General features: G+C 48.1%; 1 protein-coding gene across 1 annotated transcript in view; it reads right to left on the reverse strand.

Annotated features, from left to right (window-relative positions):
* The window catches only part of CAPN6 (calpain 6), a 98,862-nt gene extending 94,070 nt beyond the window's left edge, over positions 1-4,792 (reverse strand). The window contains exon 1 of the mRNA XM_090060578.1: positions 4,643-4,792. The gene's annotated coding sequence lies outside the window, so the exon portion shown is untranslated. The remainder of the gene's footprint in view (positions 1-4,642) is intronic.
* Between the last annotated feature and the right edge of the window lie 5,801 nt (positions 4,793-10,593).

Below are 10,593 nucleotides of genomic sequence, written 5' to 3' on the forward strand. Positions count from 1 at the left end.
CTTGTGAGTATGAGACTGACAGTGCAGTAAATTACTGTGATTAAATGCACATGTGAACAGTGGTGGGGCTGGCTGGGGCACGAGCATGCTTTAGGGCAGCACTCGGTGGCAGGCAGCCCTCACACTGAAGCATACCGACGCCCCAGCCAGCTGCTCTGCAGCATGTGGAGCCCTGCCAGAGCAGCCCTGGGCTGGCAAGGGACCCAGAGGGCTGCTTTGGTGGGCCTCCAAGGGCAGCACGAGGGCTGGCTGAGGACAAGGGTGCTTCAGCATGGGGGCTGCCTGCCAGCTATCCCTGCGTTGAAGCACCTTTGTGCCTTAGCCAGCCCCTCTGCAGCACATGGAGCCCCGTTGCAGCAGCCCTGGGCTGGCAGGCTGACCCTCGGGGTCCTCCCAACAGGCTTCATCTGCTATGCATAAAACAAACTCCAGAGCTAATTGCTTCAGAGTTTTTTGCTTCTGGGCACACATTCAAATGATACACCTGGGAGCGAAAAAACCCTCCAGGGCAATAGGCTCTGGAGTTTATTTGTGCACATGGATCCCATATGTGAATCACCAGTGTCCTGTAGGCAAGTGTGGAGTAGGGTGGCCATCACAGAGGACAACCTGGTTGTCCTCTGTCCTGTATTGATAGGAAAACCAATGCCTTTATGTCATCCTTTTCCAGAGAAAGATAGAGGACATAAAGGCATTGGGTTTCATATCAATACAGGGACAGAGGACAGAGAAGCTGGAACCTGGACTGTCCTCTATGATGGCCACCCTAGTGCAGAGTGAAGGGACTCCCCACCTTTACCTTGAAGAGGTGCCACTACAAAGAAAAAAATTAAAGAATCATTGGGCCAGCGATGAAGCACAGCCTGATACTGTAACACAGCGAGGTGGGTACTCAGCTGGGTAAGGGATAACCAGATTCTGGTCACTGCTCCAAGCATTTTATCCTATGACTGTTTCATTTAAAACATATGAGCAGGGATAGGAGCCCCAGCTCTCCTCTCCCAGGCGAGTGCCATCATGCTTCCTCTCGCTCTCTCCAGCACCGCTGAGTTCTTCCCTGCACATCTTCTCAGACTGGATGGAAGTGTCCCCTCTCCGCATAGCAACATAACCTGCACTCCGGTACTTCTGGCACTTCCCAGGGAAGTGGGAAGTTATGTAAATCCCCTCTCAGCTGTAACCTCCCAATTATTATACAGTGGGGAGGCGGGGGGAAGTGACACCATGCTCTCAAGCTCCCTCTTTCATTTGGAAAGAAAGTGGCAGTTGCCCCTGTAGTCTGCGGGGAGTCAGACCTTGTAGGCATGTGTTGGACTCCAAGAGCTGCACCACATTTAACTCCTCACAGGTTGGGTTAATGCTAAATAAGTCTTCTTAGGAAGGGCGCACACACTCGGATCCAGTTCAGGCATGAGGTAGGTGCTGTCCTGACTGCCCCCACTAAGTCTGCGGTACTTCTGGGTATGCCTGGAGACAGAACTGCTGATGCTGGGAAACCTGGAAGTCAAAGAGTAGGTACCATTGGGGCTTGCGTACCTACAGTGCAGAGTGGCAACTGGAGAGGGGGTTTTCAAGCTCACAGTGTTGGACTTGGGTGCCTAAATTGAATGCAAAATGTGTGCTTTTTGGATAGGACGCTAATGACTGGGCCAGGGTCACAGAAAAGCAGGTTACTTGAGTCATATTCCTGTGCCCCAGATGTCCTACTGCTTCATCCTAAGTAATATTCCCCGCTTAGTTTGAAAGTCACGTGATTATCTTGGAGGGGTTTTTTTGCAGATGTGCTGCAGAACAGCTTTGTTGATCTAGTTTTTGGGACCAAGGGTCCTAAAGCAGACTATTGCTTTTTCTTTACCTAGCTCTGTGTCAAGGGCATCTAAAGGTGGCTTTGCAGTGAGCATGCAGGAGAACTCATGGAGTCTGCCAATGCCCCAGTGACCACCACATTGACTGGGAAAGTAGTCTGGAGCTCCTCAGCTCACAGTAACCTGGGCCATGTCCCTAGCACCCATGCGCCTGTAAAGAAGGTCCAGGTGGTGTGCTAAGTGTGATACAACCTGTTAACATACAGAAATAAAGCCACCTTTAGATGCCCTTGACATAGAGTTAGGTACAGAAAAAGCAATAGTCTGCTTTAGGTCCCTTGGTCCCAAAAACTAGATCAACAAAGCTGTTCTGCAGCACATCTGCAAAAAAACCCCTCCAAGGTAACTGCCTCTGTGTGATCCAGGCTGAGAGATGCTTTAAGCTTATAGTGGCATAATGAGCTAGATGGATAGATAGGAGTACAGAGTCTGTTTTGGGACCAAGGGACCTAAAGCCCACTATTGCTTTCTCTGTACCTAGCTCTATGTCAAAGGCATCTAAAGGTGACTTTATTTCTGTATATTAACAGGTTGTATCACACTTAGCACACCACCTGGGCCTTCTTTACAGGCTCATGGGTGCTAGGGGTATGGCCCAGGTTACTGTGAGCTGAGGAGCTCCAGACTTCTTTCCCAGTCAATTGTGTTGGTGGCTGGGGCATTGGGAGACTCTGTGATTTTTTTGAGACTCTGTGCTCGTATCCACCCACCGAACTCATTAAGCCACTACAGGCTTAAAGCTCTTCTCAGCCTGGATCACAGAGAGGCAGTTAGCTGTGTTCAGCTGGAGTCAGGGTAAAGTTGCACCCTAGAGGCTGTCTAAAGTACTACCACGGCCCGCTTTCTGCCTAAACCTGAATCAGGGATGACAGCGGGAGGAGTCCAGGCTAAAACCCAGTTAAGTGCCCGAGGCAGTGGTGAAGTGCAGTCGCGCTCTGACGGGGTGGAGGGACGCTGCTGCACTTGCATATTTTACCGGTCAAGTAATCCTTCGCTGCGCAGCTCTGCTGTCTGTTAGCTGTTCTTGGTAACCAAGATCCTATTTCACAGCCCTGCACATTGCTTTTAACTAATTCCAACAAAGTTATATTTGTTTTTTCTTCAGTTAAGCTGACTAATGCAAGCCTAGGCCGCTAGCCTATTAGCAAACCTTCTAGTTTATTTTGAACTGGAGAAAAATGTGTATTGTTTTATATGTGATGATGTACCTCACCCTCTGCACCCTCCTTTCCAAAATCTTAGCTACCCTGACGAACCCTGAGCAGACACTGTTCTGACACATCCACGTACAGAAGGACTGCGATGCCAAATCTCATTATCATATACCACCACCACTCTGGCTTGTTCATGCCTTCCTTAGCACGCCATAAGCTGTTTACATCTGGCACTAGTTATCTGGATTTTTTCTAAGGGCTTAGAAATAAGTAGTTTGTCCAGAAGATGCTTTGAATCTTTGGGATCCATGCTCTTTTCCAGGGCACGACAGCAGGAGCAATAAGGTACAGTAGTGTTTCTCAACCTTTTAAGTAGCAAGTACCCCCTAACTTCTGAAAATTTTAATAAGTACCCCAACACTCAATTTTCCAGGGGATTTTATATTTACAGATGAATGTGTGCCATATGTTGGAAGAAGGGCCGTGTATATAAGGCCATGATATGACAGATGTCTGACCTGGTGTGGGTGAGGTTGCCACCTTTTACACCAGGGGTGCACAACTCAAGTATGTACCTGGGCTAGATGTGATGTTGGCTGAAGTTAGGAGGGCTGAAGCAAATTATTACTGGGGAATTTAAAGCGCTGCGCAGTGTGAGGTGCACCAAATTTTTTGCCATAGTTTTGAGAGGAGGAAGGGGCAAGAGAGGAAAAGAGGGCGAGAGAGAGAGAGTGTTGGGGTACCCATGTACCCCCTGCCTGTGTTTCGCATGCCCCCAGGGGTACGCATACCAAAGGTTGAGAAACTATGAGGAACAGCACTTACAAACTGAGACTTGGGACTTCACGTGACCTTCGGTCATGTTGCATACAGCCATTCTAGCCTCAGAAGAGTGGTAGTTTCCTCAGGGGAGTATTAAAGTATAGAAAAGCCAGTCCAATTTGCCTTGATATTCATGCTCTTCATCTGCATTGCTCCTTTGTTAACAACCTCCCTACATAGACCCTTTCCACTGGCTATTCGTGCCCACTCCCGGTGAACAGTTAATTAGCCAGCCCAGCTGGCTAAGGTCACTGCACTCCAGCTTTACCCCCTACTACACCTGCATTACAGCACATTGTTGTATGGTCTTATTTAATATTTGATTTCATCATTGCTGTGTTTCTCTCAAGGTCCATATTCCTGCAACCGTATCATCCTTTGAGCAGGACAAAACCATAAGACATTCCCTGCCTTCTGCATGTTGTAAGGCATTTTCAGTCCCTGCAGGGAGGTGAGGGGGTTAGGTGCTGGGAGTCAGACACCTGATCTGCTCAGGCACTCTGAAAATCCCATTAGACACCTGTCTGCATCTTTACCTAGTTACCTCTGAAAATACAGTGCCTATCATCTGGACAAACACCCACCAGCATGTGTTTTGAAGACTACCAATGAATTGTTTATTCTGGTGGAAGCTGTCATTAGATTACAGGATTTTACGACACAGGATACACATGAGAAAGTGTTCAAACTCCACCATTAAGCAGCCAGTGACTGCATTGGGCACAAGAAGTCTGATGTTTTAATCCAGATGCCAAACATCATTGCCAGTGATTCACACTGAATTTCACAGTCTCCACCTACCTTTCAAGGAAAACTGCTTGTCCAGACAAAGAAACCTTCGTACTTGCATGAATGCCAGCTTGTATTGCAAACCTGATACGCTGCTAGGAACCTGCAAAAATAACCCAATTCTCATTGTCTCTGGCTTCACCAACAGTGCCTTGCTGTCAGTCTCAAGGTGACTAGAAGACGCTGTATAACCCCCTTAATGACACTTCTCCTTTCTCAATGCCGAGGTTAACAGAGCTCACAAAACACCTAAATTAGAAGATGACACACACTCATCAGGGCTGGAGCACATTTGTCAGAACAATTTCAGTCTGTTCTAAACAGCTGTTCATTTCCTAACATTTGCCTGGGCGCAGCAACTGTGAGAATACCCAGGCTTAAAATAAACAGGCTCCCATAGCAAGGACATCATCATTTTGATACATTTAGCAACCTTTAATCTCTCTCTCCTCTGTTGAAGCCTCACTTGTTTCCTGTGGTATTACAGGAAGCTGTTTTAAATCAAGCAAGGCAATTTCCCTAAAATAAAGCACTCCAGCACTTATACATAATGCATGCATGCATACAGCAACCTTTACTGTGATACTGAACTTGGCATTTCATCATGCAATGGCAGGGAAAGACAAGGAAAGACATACTGAGTAAAAGTCGCGAATATGCCTGCCTCTCCATAAGACTGAATTCACCCATAGTGAAAGGTGCTTTCCTGAAAGCCCTGTCCTCCCAAGTTGTCTCATGGATTTGGGATTGCAGGATGGCACTGTTAGAGAGTAACTGGCTCGGAGAGGCATAAGCTTTGAGGTGACAATTTACTTCGTCAAATTTAGGCACTGCCTATGGAAGTTTATGCCTTGCCTCTCTGAACCAGGCACCACCCTGCTCCACCTTCTGCTGGACTTCAGAGTAACGCTGTTAACTACCTGTGACCGGACCCTGCCCAGTGATGCCATGATGGCCTTGGTGGACATGCACTCCTGTTCACTCCAACCCCCTATTCTCACCCTCCCAGGCTCTGGCCCTGTTTTGTTCTAGCTCAGTTGCAGCCCCTTAAAGCCCCTGATCAAGATAAGGCTCTAAACTGCGTGCTCCTCAGGCACCCCTGGGTGCATCTACACAAAATGTTTTGCTGTGAAGTAGCATTGTTTACTGCACATTAAGCATGTGTGTCTGCATGTGCACATGTTTGATGCACAGTAACACTTGCTAATCACAAGTAAATTTGCTACCTCCAAATGCAAATGCAAATGCAAATGCACCCATGTTTACTAACTGCGCAATAGCACTGTGTAGATGCCTGACAAGAGCAAATCTGCTCCTCATTTCCATCCAGCCACCAGGGGGCGGGAGATTGCTCCCTGCACCGCAGGAGCTGCCTGCTGCTGGGGCAGGGTCTGCCACCAGAGCCGAGGTGGAGACTACGACCCCCTGCCCTGGCAGCAGCTCCAAGCCCCCCGACTCCAAGATGGCGATCAGGGAGCTAGGAGGCTGGGAGATCCTTATCTTCTAGCACCCGCTCCACAACAGTGGGGCTGGCACTGGGATATCTTTATCTCCAAGCCTGAGCTCCAGTCACAGGGCTTGGGCTGGAAGACCCTTATCTCCCAGCACCAGCATGGTCATGGGGCTGGTGCTGGGAGAACCTTATCTCCCAGCCGAGCCCTGCAACTGCGAACCTTTATCCCACGGATCTCCCAGTGCTCGCCACGGATCTCCCAGTGCTCGCCTCAGTCACAGAGCTGGCTCCCTGCTGGTGGAGACTGGGGAGCTTGGTCCCTGCTCAGCTCCGTGAGTGCAGAGTTGGGTGGGGATCGGTGCAGGGGGCTGGGACCTGCCCCTCCTCTGCAGCTCTTTCCAAATCCCTTGCCCTGATCAGGGAGCCAGGGCTGGGAGCTCCCTGCTGCTGGGACAGGGGGACATTGTCTCCACCTTGGCAGCTGGCAGCTCTGCAGGGGCAGGGAGCAATGTCCTAGCCCTGGCCTGGAGACATCTGTCTCCTGGCCCAGAGCTCCCTGCCAGCCCCTGGGTTAGCACTTAGGGGGAGCCTAGAGCTCCACTGCAGGGCCACAGGAACTGAAAGCAGTTTGCTGCCATTAGGAGTAAATCTGTTCCCGCTTCCCTATATGTGTAGATGTCTACCCCGAAGCATTTATTTGCAAGTAGTTTACTCATGAGTAAACTGCTCCCGGATCCAACACACGTGTAGACACAACCCCTGTGGCCTACATACCTCCCCTGTAGCCATCAGCTGGTGCTCCATTTCAAAACCAAAACCAAATGAAAGACACTGTTTTCAAACAACTTCCCCCACCACTCTGGGTAAAAAAGTGTCCTGGCAGACCACCTCCCTGCTCTCAGGGTGTTTGGGTGTCTACTAGGGTGTCTCCTTCAGCACCTCTCTCCTGGGAGTCAATGCAGGAAGCCAGACTGGCCCCCTTCTTGCAGGTGCTGGTTTTATATGCCCTGGTGCCCTGCTCCCTTTAGTCAGGTGATACCCTAATCCCGCAGAGGGGTTTCTCCTTCCATATAACAGGCAACCTGCCCCTCCCTGTTGAATCTTAGCCTTGCTGCTTGCAACATTTATCCCACGGCTGCCTGGGAATCTGCACCACTCCCCCAGCTTATTGTTGTGCAGCTAGCCTGGGCCCAGCTGCCTGCCTTCCTACCCAGGCAGGCTCGACTGCTGTGCTTTCCTATTTCTGGTGGCTCCCTGTTAGAATAATAGAAAATGAGGGTAGGAAGGGCCCTCAGGAGGTCATCTAGTCCAACCCCCGGCTCAAAGCAGGACCTTCCCTAACTAGATCATGCAAGCTAGAGCTGTGTCAAGCCTGGCCTTAAAAACCTCCAAGGATGGAGATTTCAGCACTTCTCTAGGTAACCTGTTCCAGTGCTTCATCACCCTCCTAGTGAGAAAGATTTTCCTCATATCCAACCTAAACCTCCCTTGCTGCAACTTGAGCCCATTGCTCCTTGTTCTGTCGTCTGCCATCACTGACATTAGTCCGGCTCTGTCCTCTTTGGCACCCACCCCCCTTCAGGTTGTTAAAGGTTGCTATTAAATACCCTCCTTGGTCTTCTCTTCTCCAAACTAAATAAACCCAGATTCCTCAGCCTCTCCTCAGAAGTCATGTGCCTCAGCCCCCAAACCATTTTCATTGCTCTTTGCTACACTACTTCTCTCTGGTTTGAGCAACAGTATTTGACTCTATAGTCAATGGCTATAACCGTGATTGCTGCTTATTCTGTGCAGAATGCAGTTCAAACTGATGGACGTTTAGGGTCCTTTCTACTAGAGTTACTCCTTAGGCAGCAAGTTTGATTACGTCCAGTTCTTGCACTGCACTGCAATAAGGACGCCAGACAACAACAGCTGCAAACTTATTCATCCTTTCAGCACTTACCATGTGTGGAGTAATCAAGCAGCTTACATAAAAAGGGTGGAAGGTTTCAGACAAGTAAAAACTTTCAAAAGGAAATAATTGATGGGAAATAATGGGACTTGTTACAGAACTGCTGGCTTAGATCTTGTCAGGAACACGGAGGAGTAATGCAGGAGTGTTACTTTTACAACAGTGGCGCTCAACCTTTTTCCCCAGTGGGCTGGATGGGCAGTGCCCAGCTCTCTCCATAGGTCAGATTTGGCCTGTGGCCCTGGTCTGTCACCTGGGGCAGGTGCAATAAATCCCCATGCCGCCACACAGAGTGGGGCAGGGAGCAGCCTGGGTCCTCTCTGGCCGTATGGGAAGGGCTTGTGGCCATGTGAGGAGAAGGGACTCTGGTCCAGCCCCATCTGGCAGTGGTGAGAAGGGGCTCTGAGAATATGGCAGCGCGGGAGAGTAGCAGTATCAATAGCCACTGCTCCCCATCACCAAATTTCCTGACCCGTGGGGAGCTCCATGGGCCACATTTGGTCCGCAGGCTGGAGGTTGAGCACCTGTTTTACATTATCATCAGCAGGGAAGGTGATTTACAAATAAGGTATATGAGACTTGAAACCTGCCCCAAAACCATGTGTGGTCTCATTTTGGAGCCTTACCTTGCATATCAGTCTTGCGAAGTGTCCTGCCACAAGTTCAGTGGCACAGCCTATGTTCATTAGCAGCACTCCCATGAATTAGGTCAACAAGAATTTTGCTGCTGACTTTGATAGCTCCATGTTTAGATCTGAAAAGGCTTGCGTGACTTTTTTACTACTTTCTCCAAAGTGTTCATTTGTTGTGACTTTGATTTTATAGTATGTGATGTGGCCTGAATTTCCAAACTATACACACGTGCGCATGTGTGCACATGCACACACCTGCCAAAAGTGTGAAACTGAGGGCTATGAGAGGTCACATATGTGCACACAGAACTACTCTTTGAAGATCAATATCTATATATTCTTGGAGCTGGCACAGGAGGAGAAGCAGATGATTGTGGTGGAAGTCAAGTATTAGAAGGGAGATTTTAGGAGGGACTTCAGATATGGCCTAAGTGAGTCTTGATTTGCAGCCTAAGTCTCTGGTAGAAGGATCTTGTCTACAGAAAGATAAAGGTAAAAGATAACTTCATTAACCCTTCATCTACAGAGCAATCCATAGCTGACCTCACCGATGAACACATTTCACAGAGCAGCGTAAATGCCCAGACATCTGTAAGTGTCCCAATACCTTGTATATCTGGCTACCATATTTGGAGCTAGAATTCAAACCACAGAATCCTTGGGTTATTTGCAATGGACAGGCCTGACAGGGAAAACATATGTTTCATTTGATTGGAACCAGATTTGTACAGCCTGCAATGGTTGAGCATCAAGAAGTACAGCTTAGATCAGAGCCCAGCCAAATACTTTCCAAGGAGACCACAATTTTATTTCAATCTATACAGCAGATGCAAAAAAGAGGCCACTGAAACGTGGGTTAAAGCTTTCAGAAGCAAATATATTTATTTTCACTGCTGGTGTGAAACTTTCCATGCCAGGAAACCTGCGGTGAATTGTGTTTATATACTGACCTATGCAGGGGCAATGGGAATCCCTAACTCTGAAAGCTTTCTTGTACTCTGTTTTACACCGATGTGAAATCAAGAGTAACTACGTATAGCAGCAGCGCTCATGGCTATGTAAGCAGAATCAGGTGTTTTCCAGCTACAGGCCTTATTTGCCAAGTCCCATATTGGCCCAATTGCATTTGCAGATCTCCTCTTACACTTTCTAGAGCAGCTGCTATAGCCATGCTTAATATACACCACGGACAGAGTTTTAAATCTCTTAAACAATTCCCTTCTATAAGCTGAAGCATTAACTCTTCTGCATCTTATTGCATTCATCTGACATTTAATCTCTAGAAAAGGAACCAAGATGCTCTGTTCCCTTTGGGTTACTCAAAGGCCAATGCAGAACAACTTCTAAAGCATTGACTCAACTTTTCTGTTCGTGTTTGCTTCGTCTTCAGTTCACGCACATCCAAATACATGCTTTACTGGTGCTTTTCTGTTGCTGGATTCATGACGTGAATCACATTTTGAACTTGGTCTTTCACTGAACACAGTAACGTACTGTGCGCTCTCCTTTCAGCATGGCCAAGCACAGCATGTCAAAGGCAAATGGATGCTGGTAATCAGCCAAGTGGTGAAACACGTGGGTGGCTAGCCCTTGCATTGTTGCTGAAGGGTGCAGGATCGTTTCTGGAGTGAGAGGGTTGAGTGTGTTGACCCTTGTTCGTTTATGGTAAGGTGACTACAGGAAAGAGGACAAAGGCCTCCTCCCGAGCATGAGATATTGAAAAGAGTCTGAGCTTTTCATGAAAGAAAATATGAGTTCCAACAGCTGTTGATGAAGGCCAAGTCGAGTCAGTGCACTCAGTTTTAATTTTGGAGATCTGAAGAAGAAACAAACAGAAAATGGCTTGTACCATATAATTAGATGAATGGGTTTATGCTGCATTAACATGTTTAAGGGCTTAGAGTTAAGACTGTAATTGGCTGTA

Source organism: Crocodylus siamensis, chromosome 8 (genome assembly GCF_052110815.1).
Source record: "Crocodylus siamensis isolate JL-2025a chromosome 8, ASM5211081v1, whole genome shotgun sequence".
Taxonomy (NCBI): Eukaryota; Metazoa; Chordata; order Crocodylia; family Crocodylidae; genus Crocodylus; species Crocodylus siamensis.